We start from the raw sequence: 19,090 nt of genomic DNA, 5'->3' as shown, positions 1-19,090 counted from the left end.
TTTAGACCTGACATTAGACTTGCTTAGGAAAATGATAGGAGAGCCATTGAGCTGGGGGATGCCATATGAAAGTCAGGATTCAACCAGGCAGACAAGGCTTCCTATACCAAGAGACTTGACCTTTCCACTTGTGATTCAGGAAAGTGCTCAACGTTGGTAGGTCCAAGATGAGAAGAAATTCCATCCACAGGTAACAAGAACACAGTACCAAACTTCAGTTTAGAATAAATGTTTCTTACAACCAGTAACACACATTTGTAAGAGCTGAGTGAAGTTAGGACTATGGTATGAAACCATAAAACAGAACAAAGCTAATGGAATTATAAGAACATTAATCCATGATTGTGATCTCTCAAGGTGACTGAAACCAGCTGACTTTCACAGCCACAAGCCAGCAGTAACAGTACAACATATTTGCATTCTAGAGTTGACTTTTTCTAAATGGGGATTTCAGCTCTGACCTTGTGAGGTGAAGCCTGACAGTTTATAAATGCCTTCCTTTGTCTTCCTGAGACAAAAACAAAAACAAAATTAATATGTCCAATAAATGGAATGTAAAGACTCCCATCTTGTAAATAAACTTGGAAAAATATTCTGGAATATCTTCTATAAAATAGCAGCCTAGAGCCTCAGTTGAGATTCAGTAGATTTTATTTTATGCGCAGCGTGTTGTTTAAAGGGATAGGAGTCAAATAGTAAAACTCAGCCTTCAGGAAGATGCAGAGATACTAAACTGGAACAGGCAGCTCATGTCCGTCGGCAGTGAATCCTCTAGTGACACTGGCCCATGAATCTTCCTCTGTTTTTTCCCTTGCCATCAGTGAGAACCTTCAATGTACCTGCAAGAAAGCATATTCACTTATTCTCTTAACTTATTCAAATTTATAGCTTCGAAAACTTGCAAGGCTGACCACTTCATCTCCCTCATTTTGCAGCCCAGAGAGCAGACCTGTGGGCCTGGGGAGGTGGAAGGATTTCTGTGAAACTTGTCTGCAGAAAAGCCAGACCTGCCAGGACATTGCTGCAAAATGACAGCTGCATTCACAGAATCCACTCTTCTCAGTTTGCAGATGGGCCATAGACTTTTCAACAAATAACTGAGGGGTGTTCTGGGAATTCTACTGGTAAGAAAAGCATCAGACTAACTCTTCAGAAGGACCAGACCTTATGAGTGGTCATTTTTATGTAAACTGCCCATAAGGCTCTCTCAGAAGGTGCAAGCCCTATAAACACCCTCAACTAGAACAAATAAACAGTGCATTTGAATTATCTAAAGGAACCAGTAAGGAATGGTTTTAAGCTAGGAGGGCTGCCATAACACTGTAAGTAAAGTCAATACATTCCTGAGTCCATGAATTAATTAGTGTTTAAATAATAGAAATGACTATCAATTGCAAAACATTACCACAAATTACTTGCTGTGCAAACAGCTTCTTTTGTTATTATTAATAATTCTAGCTACTGGTTTTCTGTAATTAAAAGCCACAGTCTTCCTTTGGGTGAACAGCAGAGCAGAGTTAGACAGCAGAGTCAAGTTCCCACTCACACCAATAAAAGTCACCTGGTGCCCCTGTCCCCTTCTGCTGACCCTTTAAGGCTAGCTTGCTTCTAGCCTCCATTCTCGGCTGTCTGAGAAATCTAAGAGAGTCAGTCACTTGGTATTTGCTCCTTATGGTCAGAACCAGCTTTGATATTAAAATCAAACATCCAAGAAAATGCCTGAGGCAACATTTTCTGTTTCTGAGCCGTGACTTGCGCAATGAAATCATTCCACCTTGTGTGAGCAGTTCAGCAACGGTGGAGGGAAGATCTAGCTGGGTAGTAAATGACAGACAGGAAGCCTGGTGATTTATTAGGAGGCCTGAGCCTGTGGTTTAGAGGATCAGAGTTCAGGTCCCCACTCTTCAATAATCTCAGTGTGGGATTGGGGATGAGTTAGTTAACCAATGGGAGGTTTCATTCTCCCCATTAGGAGAAGTAGACCATGCTCCTTGCCATTTATTTCACAAGGAAATGAATGAGAATTACGACTGGTATTTAAACCCTGAATAAGGCAGACAAGAGATGAAGAAAAACTTTGCTCTCCTTTTTCCATTTAAAGTAATTGTACATTAACTCTCGGGCCGATTCTGATGGGGTCGGCCACCCATTCTGTGTGAATAGGGCCCAAGGAACAAAGGTGCAGACCCTGGTGTTCCTTGTTCTCCCTGTCCTTTCTGAAACTCATACAGCATCGGGTCCTGCCCTGGTAAGAGCTGGTACTTACCGAGAGCACCTGGTGGGAAAGCACTCCTCGGACTTTAAGTGGATTTTCTCACTCAGTCCCCTCAGCAACCCGATGAGGCAAGTTATCTTCGCACACTTTATACACTAAAGAAATAGAGATACAAAAACGTTATGGCCACAGAGCCAGCAAATGAGAGGGCCACAATATCAACACAGGAGAATTCTTCTCCACCCTGCTAGCCTACCAAATACACAACTGTCGTTCTTGGAATGGGCTTTGGTCCTGCACCTCTACCTTCTTTCCTATTCAGCACCTGGGGCCTAACAACTTGGAGGGCACTTATCTCACATCAAAGGGGCCTTCCGAGCAGCAGCCTCTACTTCCTCCGGGAAGCTCTTCCTAGTGCTCTTGTGGCACCCTGGGCCCACCCTGTCCTGACTCTCAGCTCAGTGACCCCCGTGTGACTGGGAGCATCTGGAGGACAGAGACAATTCAATGTTGAGTCCTCATGCTCTCACCCAAAGTCTGCCACTAGTAGGTAAATGTTTGTATAACAAATAAGTCTTTCTGTCTCACACCGTCCCCCCCAACATATGCACATGAGGACTCACAAACTTCAGCTGCCCAAAGTCCCAGAATTCCTCTCCAGAACACTCTAACCAATGATTCTTTCCTTTAGACTCAAAGATGGCTGAAGGGGGTGGAGGTGGGAGAGAATGGCTGCTCTACTCTAATTCTTCTGGGGTGGCCTCCACCGTGGTGTGCAGTTTCCCCTCTGCACCTGCTTCCCCCAGGACGCTTGATATCTTTTTCCAGACCCTTCCTCCAGGAGACTGGCTGGAGTAGGCAACAGATGGAGTCCCAGAGAGCAACAGGATGCCTCTCTCTACTCAGTCACACACTTACCACTGCCTGTGAGTCACCCCCATCCTGCCAACCACACCACCGTATCTTAAAAGTGACTGCAGTAAAGCAGGAAATAAAAAGCAGAAAGGCCATATTCTTTGGCTGATCGGTCTTCGTAATAAATGCTACAAGGTGGAACAGAATATATTTATGAACTATCTGGGCTGCAATTCCGTGATTTCAAAGGAATCCAATCGTGGGGAAATGTCAGTTCCAATTGAAAAAGAAAACAAACTTCTGGTGTTCCCCAACCTGAGCAATCACTGAGGTCATAAATGTGGTAATTGTTTGAGAGCCCCAGCAGATCCTGTGTTGGGCACTGTGGCCATGTGTGTTTGCATGTGAGCCATGCAAGGCTTTCACTCCTCAACATGCCCACGTTCTCACCTCCTCTCCAGCGTGTCCTCCTGTCCTCCCTCAGAGGAGTATTGATATTTTAGCCCCCAGCTGGTCTATAGAACTCAGACTCCAGAACACAAGGGGAAAGAGCCAACTATGCTGTTGAAAGCAGGCGTTACCATGGGTCCCGACAGCAGAAGCCAGGCTGGATCGATTAGAGGCTTCCAAGGCATTCAGAAAATTCACCCGAATTAATGGGAAATGAGTCAGAGGGACTGTGGACAGCCCTGGCACCTATCAGACACTGCTTCTACTGGACTTGTCAGGCTTGCCAAGACCTCTTGGTAGAGTAGCATGGATGACATGGTAACCTGCTGCAGGGAAAGCAAAGTTCTTCTCCAATGCACCGCTCATCCAGAGGGACCAGGAGAGGATAATGTCTCAAAATGCCCTGAATCTTGCTTTTGCTCACTTTCTGAACATCTCAACGAATCTCAGTGTCTGACCTTGGGGTTAGGACTATGTTGACTTTCTGGGGCGAAAATATCTTTCCTTTCTTTGTAAATTAGGTAGATTCTTTGTGGTTCCTCATAAATTCTTTACCTCTTTCCTCACCAGTTTTCTGCACAATTGACCACACCCTCCTTTTTTTTTAGAGCCCTCTTATTCTTTGCTCCCAGACACTACACTCCCTGGGTATTTCTTTTTCTTTTTTGGCTACTTTTCCTTGGTCTTCTTTGAAGACTCTTGTAGTTTTGTCCTTGAGTGCAGCTTCCTTAGAATTCTATCCTCCACATTTTTGCTCTGTACTTTTTCTCAAGGGTCTTTATCTAGGCCCATGGCTTTGTTGACCACCTGCATGTTCATTTATGGCTCAGCTTAGACCTTTCCCAAGCTCTAGATCCATGTCTACTGGACCTCTTCTCTTGGATATCTCACAGATGCCTCAAATTCAACATAACAAAACACATCATCCTCCCTTCGTGCTCCCCATCTCAGTGGATAATTATCCAAGAAACAACCTCAGGGGACTTTCATAAGCAACTCCTTTCTATACCTACTATGTCATAGCAATTCTGTTTTCTCATATCTTTTGAATCTGTTTTTGTCCATCCCCATCCTCATTATCTTGGTTCAGGTGACTATAAGCTTTCTCCTTCAGCTACAATAGTCTCCTAATACACCACTCTGTTTTTAGTGTGGCCTTCTCTTAGTTAGTAGTTGTCACAATGATGCTGCATAGTGAAGAATCTCAACATCCCATAAAGGCAAAAACCTTTATGAGTTTGTGGGGCAACTGAGTCGGCTATGCTTTAGACTATAGCAGCTGGAGTGGTTCTGCTCCATTTGTCTCCTCTCTTCCTCCTGGACCCAGTGAACCGGCCACAGCACGTTCTCCTCATGGCAAAGACAGAGGTACAAAAGGGCGAGAGGAAATACCCAAGGTTTCTTAAGGACTCAGCTTAGAAATGGCACATGATTGCTTCTACCCACATGCCATTGGCCAAAACAAGTCACATGTCCTGGCCTAAAGTCAAAAGGTGGAGAAATATATTTGGCTCGCTATGAGGCCATGGTAACAGTGTGGATGCAGGGAGCAGTAAGCAAGAGGGCCAATAATACAGTCTACCACTGGACCTCTCTAATCCATTTTCCACCAACAGCTAGATTTAATTTTTATGTGTTTTTTTTTTTTTTTTTTTTTTTTTTGAGAGAGAGACAGAGTGAGAGCAGACGGGAGGGGGTGGTGGACAGAGAGAGAGGGAGACACAGCTCAAAGCAGGCTTTGAGCTGTCAGCATAGAGCCCAACATGGGGCTCAAACTCACGGACTGTGAGACCATGACCTGAGCCAAGGTTGGATACCCAACCGAGGGAGCCATCCAGGTGCCCCACCAACAGCTAGATTTCTAACATGCAAATCTGATTATGTAACTCACCACTGTCCTTGAGAGAGAGTCTGAATTTGTGATGTGACTCCAGTCTATCTCCTCACACCACTAATCACTCTGGTCCTGCCATATTGAATTATATTTATTTTCAAAAATAAAGTCTTTCAAAAAAGAAGTCTTACCTCTAGGTCTTTTCACAGCTAGTTCCTTCATCTGGAATACTTCCTCATCCTCTCCTCACCCCAGAACTTAGTCCCCATCTCATGCCTCATTTGGCTAACCCCATTTGTCCTTCAGTTATCTCTAAAGTGTCACATCCTCCAAACATTCTCCATAACCCCAACATAGGGCTCTCCTTGTTCCATGTACTTGCACCTGTAATAATACTTAACCATCTCTATTGTAACTATTCAAGGAGAGGAACTATATCTTAAACCTAGTGCTTAGCTCCTGTGCCAGGGATATTACAGGTATTTAATAAATAGCTTACAATGGATGATTACCACATAGGAATCTGTCCCTGGATACAAATTTTAATGTCTTTGCTTATTTTTGACACAAAATTAGGTAAAGTTAGACTAACTGTGTATATTACCATAATCATTCTGGTCCAAATTGATGAGAAGATTAGCTTGATATGTATCTCAGATCTAAACAAAAAACTTGTTTTGTTCTGAATGGAGAGCCACCTGCTTATGTGTTAGCACACTGAAAAATAAATAGCAGCTAATGTTTTTGAGACACACACCATTGGTTGTCAACCCAATAGTTATTCTCCTTCTTCTGTTTTAGGAGACCCCCAGTTCTACTTGGAGTGGCAATGTGCTCACCCCCAGAGGGACAACTCTGGTTAGTCTAGGCCAATTATGGAATGTCATTCCTCTTTGCCAAGAAATAGCCAATGAGTGGGCATGTGACCTAACTGGCCCACTGAGAGTGAGATCTGAGGTGAAGTCTACTGGCTACTTGTGGGAAAGTTTTCATGTCTGATGAAAGATAGCAGGAGGAGAAGAAAGGGTCCTCTTCCCCATGCTCACCCCTTGTGCTTGGGATGATGTTCTGTAAGGACATGATTCTTGGAACTGTGGCAGCCATCTTACTACCACAAGGGGAGACATGACTGACCTGAGAAAGAGCAGAAAGATGAGAGAGCCTGGGTCTTGGCTGATGCTCAGCTGCTGCCCGTATGTTGGAACTACCTACCTCTGAGTTTTCTGTTACATGAAATAATAAAATGTCTTTATTGCTTAAGCCATTTTCATGTGGTTATTTGCAGTTATTTGCAAATATTTGCAGTTATTTGCATCTGTTATTTGCAGTTGAAATAATTCCTGGCACAAATAGCTTTAAGATTTACCCCAGAATACCCCAAATTTGTTATTAGCAAATATCAGAGACTTCCCATTTCTTGAGTCTATTATTTAACATCGTTTTCTTCAGGCTTAAAATGTTTTCACAGCTGGCTTTTATTGATTGCAGTGGATGATGTGCTAGAGAATGGGTCTCACTGGCATGAGGATTCTACCACTCCTTTTATTTATTAATCAGTGTTCCAATCCTCACCTCTTTCTTATTGTATTCCTTGAATCCTCAGAGGAACTGTCAGTTGTGGAGCTACAACCTCTTCACCTGTTTTTTGAGACTTGTCCTGGGAATAATTTACCAGTGCAGTAGAGAGAATAATGCCCCCACCCTAGTCCCCACAAACTAGTTCATGTGTTCTAATCCTTGGAACCTTTACAAGGCAAAAGTGACTTTACAGATGTGATTAAGGTAAGGTCCTGAGATGAGGAGATTATCCTGGATCATCTGAGTGGACCTCCATATAGTCACAAGAATCCTTAAATGTGGAAGCGGGAAATTCAGGAAGAGCAGGAAAGGAATATGCGACTATGGAAGAATGAGCAGAGAGATGTAACCTGTTGGTTTTGAAGATGAAGGAAAGGGGTGAAAGCCCGGGAATGTGGGCAGCCTGTAGAATGGGCAAGAGGCAAGGAATGGGATTCTCCCTGTATAGCTTCCACAAGAGAACACAGTTCTCCCAACACAGTAATTTTAGCCCAGTGAGACTTGCTTCAAGTGTCTACCTGCAGAACTGTAAGGTAATAAATATGTGTTTAATTTGTGGTAATTTGTTATAGTAGCCACAGGAAACTGATACAAATAATTGGCTTTATTGACTGCAAAACTGAACACCTCTGCTTCATGCAAGTGGCTGGGTGCTGCCTGACTGAGGGAGAAAATGATAAAACATAAACTTAAGCCCAAGCCAGAGGGTGGCTGGGCTCAGTTGTGGAGTTGATGTAGTTTGGGAAGTATCAAAGAGTTGGTAGTTCTCAAGGGAAAAGACCCCCCCTCCATGACATGAAAGATGAACAGGCCCACATAGCCTTAGAGTTCTAAAGTGTCCTTTAATACTTTGGAGACAAGGACCTTGGTTGAGTGCCCAAAGTGCATCACTTACGTCCAATGAGCAGTCCTCATAGGACATAAGGGTCTACTGAGCAGTCAGTAAGACCCTCTGCCAAAGTAATAAGGTGGAGAGTATGCTCAGACTCTGATCCACTGGAAGGATGCTGGCCTTTTCTCTTATCGACAGCAACAATTAATGGTCATTCACTCAATAAATATGAGTTAAGTGCCAATTCACTGCACAGTATGAGATGCTAGGGATACAGTGTTCTCCATATTCTCCCCCGTCTTAGTAGGCTTGGGCTACTTTAAAAAAATTGTTTTAAATGCTTATTTATTTATTTTGGAGAGAGAGAGAGAGAGAGAGAGAATGAGAGAATGAGCCAGGGAAGGGCAGAGAGAAAGGGAGACAGAGAATCCCAAGCAGACTGCACTGTCAGCATGGAATCTGACATGGGACTCAAACTCATGAACTGTGAGGTCATGACCTGAGCGAAAATCAATAGATGCTTAACTGACTGAACCACCCAGGTACCCCAGGCTTAGGCTGCTTTAACAAAAATACCATAGGCTGGATGGCTTAAACAATAAATATTTACTTCTCACCATTCTGGAGGCTACAAGTCCAAGATAGGGTGCCAGTATGGTCAGGTTATGGTGGGGGACTTCTTCTTGACTTGTAGACAGCTACTTTTTCCCTGTGTCCTCACATGGCAGAGAGAGAGCACTGCTCTCTTAATCTCTTTATACAGATACCAATTTCATCATGGAGGTTCCATCCCCAAGACCTCCTCCAAAACTAACTGCCTCCCTCAAATTCCACTTCCAAATGCCATCATATTGGGGATTACGGCTTTAACATAAGAATTTGGGGTAGGGAGATACAAACATTCAGTCCACAGCATGCTTCTACTTTCCTCTGGGGAAGACAGATTTCAAATCAAGAGACAATGAATAAATCTAAAACACTTAACGATAAATGTGATGAGGGAGGAGACTAGGATACTAGAAAAGAATAAAAGGGGGAACTAAATTTAAACTAGAGGACCAAGGGAGGTATTTTTATAGGAAACCATATGTGAACTGAGACCTGAAAGAGGAGTAGGAATTTATCAGGGACAAGCTGAAGGAAGAGAGATCTAGGCTCAAGGAATATCATGTGCAAAGGCCCTGAGACAAGAAGGAAGGGGGGAGTTGCTGCGGCAGGTGTATGGTATAGAAAGGAGAAGAGGGCACAAGAGGAGCTGGCACCTTTTTAAAGTCTTTGGTGGTTTCAGGCTAAGGTTCTGTGTTCCCTTCGTCAAGCTCCCTGTGGCATTAACTGAGAGTACCCACTTACTGAAGAAAAACCAGGATAGCTCTGAAGCTCCACAGTCCCAAGCAGTCTGCAGCTGTCTCCTCTCTCTGGAGGGTGCAGAGTGAGGCAGAGGTGAGGGGAGTCAGCACCTTCCTGTCATTTCTGTCCATCTTTTTTTCTGGCCCAGCTTCTTTGCTGTGACCTCTGGAGATTTTCTAAATTAGAATCATTACCTATATGGGAAGCCTGCAATGCAAATCAAATGAGAGGCCACGGGCAAGCTAATGAAGGCCAGTGACCCGGGGATCTAATGAAGATGAACAACTCTGTTATAGGGAGAGGACGCCACCATATCACATGCTGCTTGGAGCAGGAAAAGAGGTAAATTCAGGATTTTTATTGTGCTCTACAAGGCAGGTAAAATTGAAATATACCTCTATTTCCATTTATGTCTTACTTATCTCTATTTATATAAATATGTATCTATGTTCATCTATATATCATCTATCTATATCCGTGTGTGTGTGTGTGTGTGTGTGTGTGTGTGACAAGAGGAAGAAAATAATAATATGTCTTGGATAGGCAAAAGACTCTTCTTATGTGGCCCAGTTAATCCCATTTTCCCCATTCTCATTCAAGTTTCAGATGATGAGGTCACCAAAGGTCTGAAGATGAGCCTCCAAAGGAAATACAGAAGAATATACTTTGGAATGGCTGAGCAAAGTGTGGACATTGAAACTAAGGTAAAGAATTTAAACAGACAGAAAATGCAAAACAAAACAAAACAAAACAAAAAAACAAAAACAAAACAAACAACAAACCAAACCATTTTGTTCTTTTATGTGTAAGGAAACATAAACACCTTATGTATACACACTTAAAAACTTTGATAGTCACATAAATATGTAAAGCTATTTTATTCATTCAAAAATCATGTATTGAATGCCTTTGGATTTTCTCAATATCACATGTTTAAAAATCATAGGTAGTTTCTGAATATCACTTACTTCTAAGTTTGGTGACAATTTGGGAAAGTGCTTTCAATCCAAATGGTAGGCCATCATACTCAGAATCTATTTTAATGAGTTTTCAGATTAGGAACTCAGATCCAAAGCTAGCAGTTTGTTTTTGTGTTTCCCCACTAATGTAGCGAGATTACAGATTCTTGGTTTTTCTGGTATTTCGTTCATTCAAGGAATGCTATAGCAAGTGTGCCTAGGAAGTGCCTGGCTAGAACAGTGAAGACGTCAACCAACGCTGCAGCTCTCCGTGAGCCAACAATAGACTAAGAGTTGGGGGATCAAATTTCCCCATTGAACAATCAAGAAAAACTTGGAGGCCCACAACTGGAAAACATTTACTTGAAAATCACTGATGCAGGGTAAGTCAATTAAGCTAGTATTTTCTTAGCTCATCCAGTTTTGCTAGTCACATTTGTTGGTTAATTTTCATGAAAATTCAGCCTTGACTTTTATTCTCAATAAGTTAATAGATTTTATTTTTATATCTTTTTATCCTGGCACGTAATTCTTGATGTTCATAGATCAATATTAGGGGGAAATTTCTTTGCCAAGTAATGATCCATGTAGTCATAATAAAAGGGAAAATTTTCAAAGGTCTTCAGAGCCAGAAAGAATTATTGCAGATACAAGTGGGTCTATAATTGTGTTGTCCAAATGTCCCACCAAATTTATTGGCCATTTTCAGCTCTTTTGTGATGGAGAGTAAACCTTTTGGTGATTGAAGCTGGAAAATAATCTGTTGGCTGTTAGAGCTGGAAGTATCTTAGATACTGTATAATCCAATTCACACATTTAGGAACGAGAAGACAGACTGAGGCCAAGTTTATTGATAGCTCCCACCTGTTCAAAATCTTCTAGGTTAGGGTCATTGATTTCATAAGTTACACACAAGATTCATGCTTAACCACTTGCTAGACCCTTCCCACAGCCTCAAATTGTTTCTTGAGGAAGACTGAGGCTGCTCAGCCTGAAGTTAATTTGCTTCAGATGATATGGTTATGATAGAAATTAGACTAAAACTCAAGCCCAGGACTAATTTTTGTGTAACCAAAAAGCATCTGTAAAATGTAAATTTCTTCCCCTGCTGCACTGCTATGAGGATTAAAGAGGATGCACTGTGTGAAATCATTCTATTTACCTAAAATTCATTTTTCAGCAGGTAATCTGTCTAATCAAAAAGGTGAGTTTCTCAAATCACCTGAGGGCAGATTTGCAGGGCTTCAGGGAAGGAATTGAATCAGGGACTAGAATCCAACAGTGCTCTCTCTCCTCCTCCCTTCACATCTGTTTGATTCTTTTTTTACCTGCAGACAAATCCCTTCTGCTTTCCTGATCTACATAAATCATGGTCACCCAACTGACAGGTGGGAGAGACTGAATCTCTCCCTCTCAGTTTCCACTGGGATTCTCAAGAAAGGGACTTTACATGATCATGGGTAAGTGTGGACCAAGTAACTGGGTGTGTTGGGGATGGCGTATGGGAGTGGGGACAGTTGTAGGGTTACCATATGTTTGGGAAATGTCAAGGAGTAGGTAGTTCTCCTCAAGGGAGAAGAAAACCCACAAGAGGAAGAAGACACAACACGTGCCCATCTGGTTTAGAGTTCCAAAGTTTCCTTTAGCACTCTGGAAACAAGGACATTGTACTCTGCTGACTGTTCCTCCTACTCTTTTCCCCTGTTAATGCCAGTGCAAGTTTCCAGAGTGCATCACTTACATCTTCCCGTGAGCAGTCCTGCATGTGATGAGTAAGAACCTGTCTTAGTCAACTGCTATAACAAAACACCATAAACTATCTGGATTATAAACCACAGAAATTTATTTCCTACAGTTACAGAGGCTGGAGGTCCAAGGTCAGAGTGCCAGCTCAGTTAGGTTATGGTGAGGACCCTCTTCCTTGTTCAGACTGCTGACTGTGTCCTCCTAGAGTGGAAAGGACAAGGGTGTCCTCTCGGGCCTCCTGTATAAGGGCACTAGTCCCATACATGAGGCGCCACCCTCATGACCTAATCACCTCCCAAAGGCCCACCTACTAATACCATCACATTGGTGGTTAGGATTTTGACATAAGAATTTTATAGGAACATAAACATGCAGTCCATAACAGAACCTCAATCCAAATTGCAGAGTGGAGAGAGTGCTTAGACTCCAGCCCACTGGAACGATGTCTCTCTTTTCTTTTGCAAAAATGGAAAATGATGGGTCATTCATTCAGCAAGTGTTAAGTAAGTGCCAACTCACTGCATGGTGTGAGACGTTGGGGATGCAGTGTTGTACAAAAGAGATATGGTCCTCATATTCTCCCCCTAAGTTCTTTTGGAGAAGACAGACTTAAACCAAAAGACAAAAATTAAATATGTAATAACACCTATGATAAATGTGGGAGGAGATTAGGATGCTAAGAGAGAATAATAAAGGGGAATGGTTTACATTGGAGGGCCAGGGAAGGTAATTCTTAGAAATGATATGTAAATTGAGGCCTGAAACTTAAATAGGAATTAATCAGAGTAAGAACTGGGGGAAGAGACATCTAGGCCCAGGTACAGCATGTACAAAGGTCCTGAGGCAGGAAATTGGGGCTTTGGGCCTTCTTTAGGCACATATCCTATAGGATGTGATTCCTGGAGGTGGGGAGAAATGGTACTCAGAAAAAGTGGATGGACCATTAGCCTAGGAGGTGTTCCCTATTACTATAAAACAGTGGAGACCTGAGAGTCTTATTAGAATCTCCATCGTCACATGGGCAGATTAATTATATAATTAACAACCTGACACTGGGTTTTTGGGAAGCTATTGATATAACCAGTACTATGAAAACAGAGTGGGACATTCTATGGGCTGTGGTAGAAGAAGATGGCAGGACCCCATAAATTCCAGTATCTAGTCTGGACTTGACATTGGCCCTGTGGGGCAGAGGGGAATGATTGTCAATTTGTTCATCAGGTAAGTCAACAACAGTTTAGGTTTTTGTCTCTCACCTCTTTTCCCTCTATGAATACAGAGCAATTTACTTCTAAATACAAAATATTCCTTATAGAGCCTATATATATTCTATTACTAGGCTGGGGTGTAAGAGAAATGCTATTGGTTTAGGGTCAGGAAAATGAGGTTATCTAGTTCTTTTGTCTCCACTCCTCCCTCACTGAGGTTAACTCTGGAGTTCTTTGATAGGGTTCAAGAGTGAAGGAGATTGCTGGGATAACTATCCCAGGGGTGGGCAAAAGATAGCCCATAAGCCAAATCCAGCCTGTCACCTATTTTTTGAAATAAAGTTTTATTGGAAGACAGTCACTCCCATTGGTTTACCTTTGTCAGTTGCTGCTTTTTCACTTGACTGAATGGCCCACAAAGCCTAAAATATTTACTATCTGGCTCTTTAAAGGAGAAGTTTACTGACCCTTAGATATACCAGATTGTCCATAAATTATTCTGTGAATGATGATTTAACCCTAAAAAGCTAGGAACAAGAACCAAACAGAAGTAATGCCAGTGCAATTATTTTCATCATTGAGAAAATTGTTCCATACTTTAAAAGAAAATGAGAGAGAGAGAGAGAGAGAGAGAGAGAGAGAGAGAGAGAGAGAAGACAGGAAGGAAGCAAGGCAAAAGAAGAAAAAAGAAAGAATTGTTTCTTTTCTAATCCCACCCAATATAATATGAGTAGTGACCCAACTCCCTATCTCATGAATAGAGTGCTTTCCCTACTATGTAGGGCCTACTATATCAATGTGCTACAGTTCTTTGCTCTAACCTCCATTTTGGGTGCTTATAAAAATGATATATTCTCCTTGCTTGGGAAGTACAGGAGTTAATAGCATACAAACCTGCCCTTTGGATAGTCAGAGAGTTGCCTGGATCCCTAAGACACAAGTCTCTTTCACAATGACAAAAAGGAAGAGGAAGTCCATTCAAGGACCATGTGTCTGGGGTCAGGGGTGACGGTGTGTGGGCTGGGCCAGTGTGAGCCATGATAATATTTGATTTGCCTCTTCCCTAACTCCTGCAAACATTAATCAGCCTTCCCAAACAGAGCTGATGGGTCTGCATAAATAATTTCAAGTACACTGCACACCAGCCATCTGAATGCAGTCAAGTCAAGGACTATTGGAGCTTGCATTCACGTATGCCACTCAACTCCTCTTATCTGCCACTGTCAGCAGCATGTCAGCAGCTGGAGGCGCTTAACGCACATTCTTTAGTCTCTCCCATTTCCTCTCAGTGCTGGGAAGGGTCAGACAACCTCCAAAATAGGTCTGGCCAAATTGTATGAGGCTAGGCTACTTGGCAGAATATCCGTTTTCTGAAGAACAAGTTGCAAGATGGAATCTGGGGCTGGGCTCATTCCCTCCTGGTCAGAAGGCTAGTGACAACAGCTGGGGACAGCCTCACCCCAGGTGAGTCACATAACTCACTGCCATGATCTCTGTTCTATGTCTCTGCTCTGGCTGCCCTCCACCCTCCACCAGGGAGACTATGACTCTGAATATTTGTCCTGGCCCCTAAATGGTCACAGCCTTTTTGAACTTTCGGATGTTTGCTTGGCCCTTTCAGTTTATGGTCCTTTCTGTCAGGTAATTTTCTTTTTCAGGTATTTTAGAAGGAAGCCCCCAGTGCTGGGTCAGAGGGCATCTGGGGCTGAGCAGCCATTCCTGTCTCTGGCCCCCAAAGGCCCTAGCATCTGCTGTCACGTCTTCTTAGGCTTGCTCCTTTACTGCCACTCTCCCCTCCCCCCAGAACTTCTGAGACTGGAGCAGCCCACATGTATGCTTATAAAAGGGAGGCAGAGGGAGACTTGACCAATAAACAGGACGATTCGATGTGATCATGGAGGCACCGAAGCTGGAAGAGGCAAAAACAGATTCTTCCCTAAAGCCCTTGTGGCGCACAGCCATGCTGATATTCTGACTTCAACCCAGGGACACTGATTTTGGACTTCTGACTCCTGGAACTGTGAGAAAATGTTTTTCTATTGTTTTAACCCACCAAGTTTGTGGTAATTTGTCATAGTGGCCACAGGAAATGAATACATCCTCCATTTTTCAGAGTAAAAGCCTGTAAAATTCAGGGTCCCCAGGTGGTTCAGTTGGTTAAGCCTCCAACTTCAGTTCAGGTCATGATCTTGCAGTTGGTGAGTTCAAGCCTCGAGTTGGGCTCTGTGCTGACAGCTCGGAGCCTGGAGCCTGCTTGGGATTCTATGTCTCGCTCTCTCTTTGCCCCACCCTCACTTGCACTCTGTTTCTCTTTCTCTCTCTCAAAAATAAGTAAAGTGTTTTTAAAAATTAAAAAAAAAAAAGCCTGTAAAATTCTATGGAATCTAGCCCCTGTCAACTCCCTGAGTGCCCTCCTACATCTTTTCCTAGCCTCCCCAGCTCCAGGCACACCTGTTCTTGTCCTTAAACAGACCATGACCCATCTCCCCAAGGTCTTTTCTCTAGCGGCTCCCTCAAGCTGATGCTCTGGGACCTTCCTCACATCCTTCAAATTTGCTCTAGTGAGGTCTCTCTAGACCACGCTGTTTAATACCACACTGCCCTTCACCACCCACTCCTGATCCTCCTTGTCCTAATCTTTTTTTTCTTTTTCTAAGTGCTCATCTCCTTTGAACCTGCCATGGAATTTACTTATTTATTATTTATTTATCCCTTATTATTCTTGTCCCCTATTAGAATACAAGATCCTCAAGGGCAGAACTGATTACCTACTTTATTCTCCACTGTGTCCCAAGCTCCTAGAATAGGTCCCGACACATGCAGGCATCCAATTAACATGTGTGGAAAGCGTGAATAGATGTCCTCAGAGTTCCTGTGACAGTAATATTAGAGATGCCCTCTTTTCTCCCCTTCTTCCACCTCCTTCCCGTCTTGGCCCTCACTATACTGGCAGAGCCAGTTAACACAGAAAGACACAGAATAGTCAGTTCAAGATGGTAGAGAACAGCTTGGTAGGTTAATGAAGGCAAAAGGTTCAACCTTCTCAACCTCTGATCCGGGGGGCGGGGGGGGGGAGGAGTGGGGGGGGCTTTTATACACATTGATATGCAACACTCGTGACCTATTTTTGATGGTTAGCCTAGAAACTTGTCTCTGTAGCAGGGAAAATAATTTCAGGCCACAAATCTCAGGTGTCCAAAACATAAGTTTTAAATTTCTGTGCCTTGAGTCCCATTCCACCTAGTAGCAGAAAACACAATCTCACCAACTCAGGATTAACTCGGTCACTTCAGGGTTACTTCCTTAACCCACTTTCCCTGGCATGGCCTCTATGCCTAGGGGACTAGTAGAGTTTTGAGGCATCAGGAGTTGGCCACGGAGGTACCTGTACAAGCTGTCATTTCCTGAAATGCCCATCCTTTTTTGGGCCTCAGCAATTACAATTCATAGTAGCTCCATCAAGGGCATCTTCCTGTCCCAGTTAAGAGGCCAGATCCAAGAGTCACACCTGTGCCACTCTCAGCCACAGGAGAGAACAGTAGCTTGCCTCAGTTTGGCTGCCCAAGCAACCAGGTGATCTGCAAATATTTCTGAAGCACCCTCAACCCAGGTACTGGGGAGGGCAGTGCACAGGTCTGACCGTCTCTGCCCTCCAAGATTATAGTCTATAGGGAGGACCCAGCTCATAGGCACAAGAACAAAATAAATAAGAAGGGGTGATGTGGGATACTGTAAAGGGAGCCACAGGTGGGAAAGGTCTGTCAGAGACATGATATTTGACTTGAAACAGAATGATGCGAGGGAAGCAACCACACAAAAGTCTGGAGGAATGGATTTTCAGGGGGAAGAAACAGAAGCACAAAGTCTCCAAAATAGAGATGATTTGGCCTTTTTGATGGAGTGAAAAAGGATAGTATAGCTGGAGTGTAGAGAAGGAAGAGAGATTGGAGAGAATTGCAGGAGAGAGGTGGCCATAGTGACATCAGCTATGAAAAACTTTGGAAACAGGCAAAAATGATTGCTTGGGTGTCCTAGCTTTGGCGTCCCTCTGGTTCATCTTTCGTTGTCTATAAACTATTTGGCAATACTGTCAGGATGTGGAATACTGATAACAGTGCAAGTGATTCCTGCCTGTAGAAAAAAGCAAACTGTGTCCAGCAGGGAGGCAGGTGATTGTTCCCCTGTAGATATTCACCAATTTGGCAACTATATTTATTTTCAGCATTCTTGGTGGTCTATGTATGTGTGGGTTTTTTTTGAATCCTCCTCTGAACTAGTCGTAATATCTTATTAGTTCCCTCATTATAGTGACATGTTCATTTTATACTTGCGTAAGAGTCAAGATTTCACCTTTTATAAATAAGTATCTCTTGGAAACCTTAACCTCCTTTCTTGTTTTCCTTCCCTGATGGCTTTCTTTTATTCTCTTGTTCTGAACAAATCGTATGTCTTGGAGTAAGTCAGAAGCAGATGGCACCCTCCCCTGTGCAGAGAGAACACAGTGAAGACTTACCCTTGGTTCACTCACTTCTGTCCTGGTTTGCTCACACAAGAGGGAGAGGAGAACCCCAATGGGTTCTTTAGGAAATGCATTGAAGTAGTTTTGGGAATGGGAAGTGGTCTATTCCCAGAGATATAAATGTCCTACAGTGCCCAAAATAGTTCCCCAAAAGGAATATATCCTATCCCAAATACCACAAGCACCCCGAGGGAGTAACATTGCCCTTGGGTGACATTGATCTACAGAATGTTGCTCTTGTATGTGGGGGCCTTAATGACTGCCCCCAAGAATCCTGCTGGGACTCAGACAACCATTGATTTCATTTACCAAATCACTAAATAGAAGCCAGTTTTATGGTCATATTTCCCCTCTGGCACGCAGAAATGTTTATGGCCTTCAATAAAGACTGCTCTCTATTGAGAACTGAGTTGAGTATATATTGTTTTAAACTTCAGCATCCTCCAATAAGATTTATATTCTTGTTTTGCTTAAGATTCACATTTTAATGTGGCAATAAAAACTAGTGAGATTGTTTCATTGTAAAGGATCCTATTTAGTTAATTATCAGGCCCCATGCCACAAATCACTGTATTGGGCTTCTTGTACCAGGGAAGGCTGTTATTTCTCCCTCTCCTCACATGAGTCACATGAGCCTAAGTTGTGCTGATGAGAAGAGCTGAGGTTAGAGATGGTGGGAAGAGAAGAGAGGAAAGAGATAACATTCCTGCACTGTGAACCCCTCCAAAAGGCCACCATGCATGCATTAATTCAGGAGGCAGTGTCCAGATTCTGGGGTCAGATCTTGAATCCCAGCTCTGTGACCTCAGGCACATTATTTACTGTCTCTAAATTTCTAGTACCAAATAGGTTATAATGATGCTATATTAACCTCCTGCCTGTGTTTTGAAAATTAAATTAGGTAATGGATTTAAGGAAGCTGGCACCAAGAAAAGCAGGGAGAAAGTGTTGGATCTTTCTTTAGTAGAGGCTGACATCCTTGAGCATCCAGCATAATGTGCCTGATGTTTGCCAGGAGTCACCAGAACTGCAGACAAGTATCCAGATAAATGGGAGTAGACAAGAAGGCATCAGGAGGTTAGGGATTCAGGTGAGAATTTGAGCAGCGAGGAGCGATGTCTTGGGCAAGGGTCACGGCCAAATAAGGTCAGAAGCAACACATACCAAGAAGGGTGATGGACACACAAGTGAAGTGCAAGAGTGGGGCTTGTTATTAAACTGGTTAACTTCTGGGGGATTTCTGGACCAAGAGCATAAAGCCCAGAGACTGCAGGTAGTTGACAGTGGGCTGCTTCACTTGAGAAGGAAAGTGGGCTAGGTGGGGACCAGGACGACCAGGTGAAGGCAAATCAGATAAGTCCTTCTGCAGGGCCCTTCGGCTGAAAGCAAGCTCCTCTTCCCTTGGACAGACTTAAGTTTCCTACCTTCCCCACCCACAGGGCAACGAGGTAGTATTGAGAGCAGTCCTGACAATCCAGGATGGAAGCTGTGATCAATCAACGGCCCAAACATCAGTTCAGGGTGAGCTTTTCCGCCCTGACAATGAT

At 43.2% G+C, this 19,090-nt stretch overlaps 2 long non-coding RNA genes across 3 annotated transcripts in view; one reads left to right on the top strand and one right to left on the bottom strand.

The window, feature by feature from the left end:
- Window positions 1-15,228, top strand: part of LOC123584009 — a 58,387-nt gene extending 43,159 nt beyond the window's left edge. The window contains exons 4-8 of the long non-coding RNA XR_006705111.1: window positions 936-1,124; window positions 9,260-9,453; window positions 9,712-9,815; window positions 10,268-10,453; window positions 14,829-15,228. This is a non-coding gene — a long non-coding RNA (uncharacterized LOC123584009). The remainder of the gene's footprint in view (window positions 1-935; window positions 1,125-9,259; window positions 9,454-9,711; window positions 9,816-10,267; window positions 10,454-14,828) is intronic.
- Window positions 634-3,257, bottom strand: LOC123584008. Of its 2 annotated transcripts, none has more exons than XR_006705110.1 (3): window positions 2,839-3,257; window positions 2,267-2,370; window positions 634-839 (listed from the first exon to the last, which is right to left on the bottom strand). It is a non-coding gene; the product is annotated as an uncharacterized LOC123584008 (long non-coding RNA). The 2 variants fall into 2 exon arrangements; XR_006705109.1 differs by having other exon boundaries at window positions 2,888-3,125.
- Window positions 15,229-19,090: the final 3,862 nt, after the last annotated feature.

This window comes from Leopardus geoffroyi, chromosome B3 (assembly GCF_018350155.1).
Source record: "Leopardus geoffroyi isolate Oge1 chromosome B3, O.geoffroyi_Oge1_pat1.0, whole genome shotgun sequence".
NCBI classification, from domain to species: Eukaryota; Metazoa; Chordata; class Mammalia; order Carnivora; family Felidae; genus Leopardus; species Leopardus geoffroyi.
Note: the sequence above shows the minus strand (reverse complement) of the source record. Positions and strands in the feature narration are given on the sequence as shown.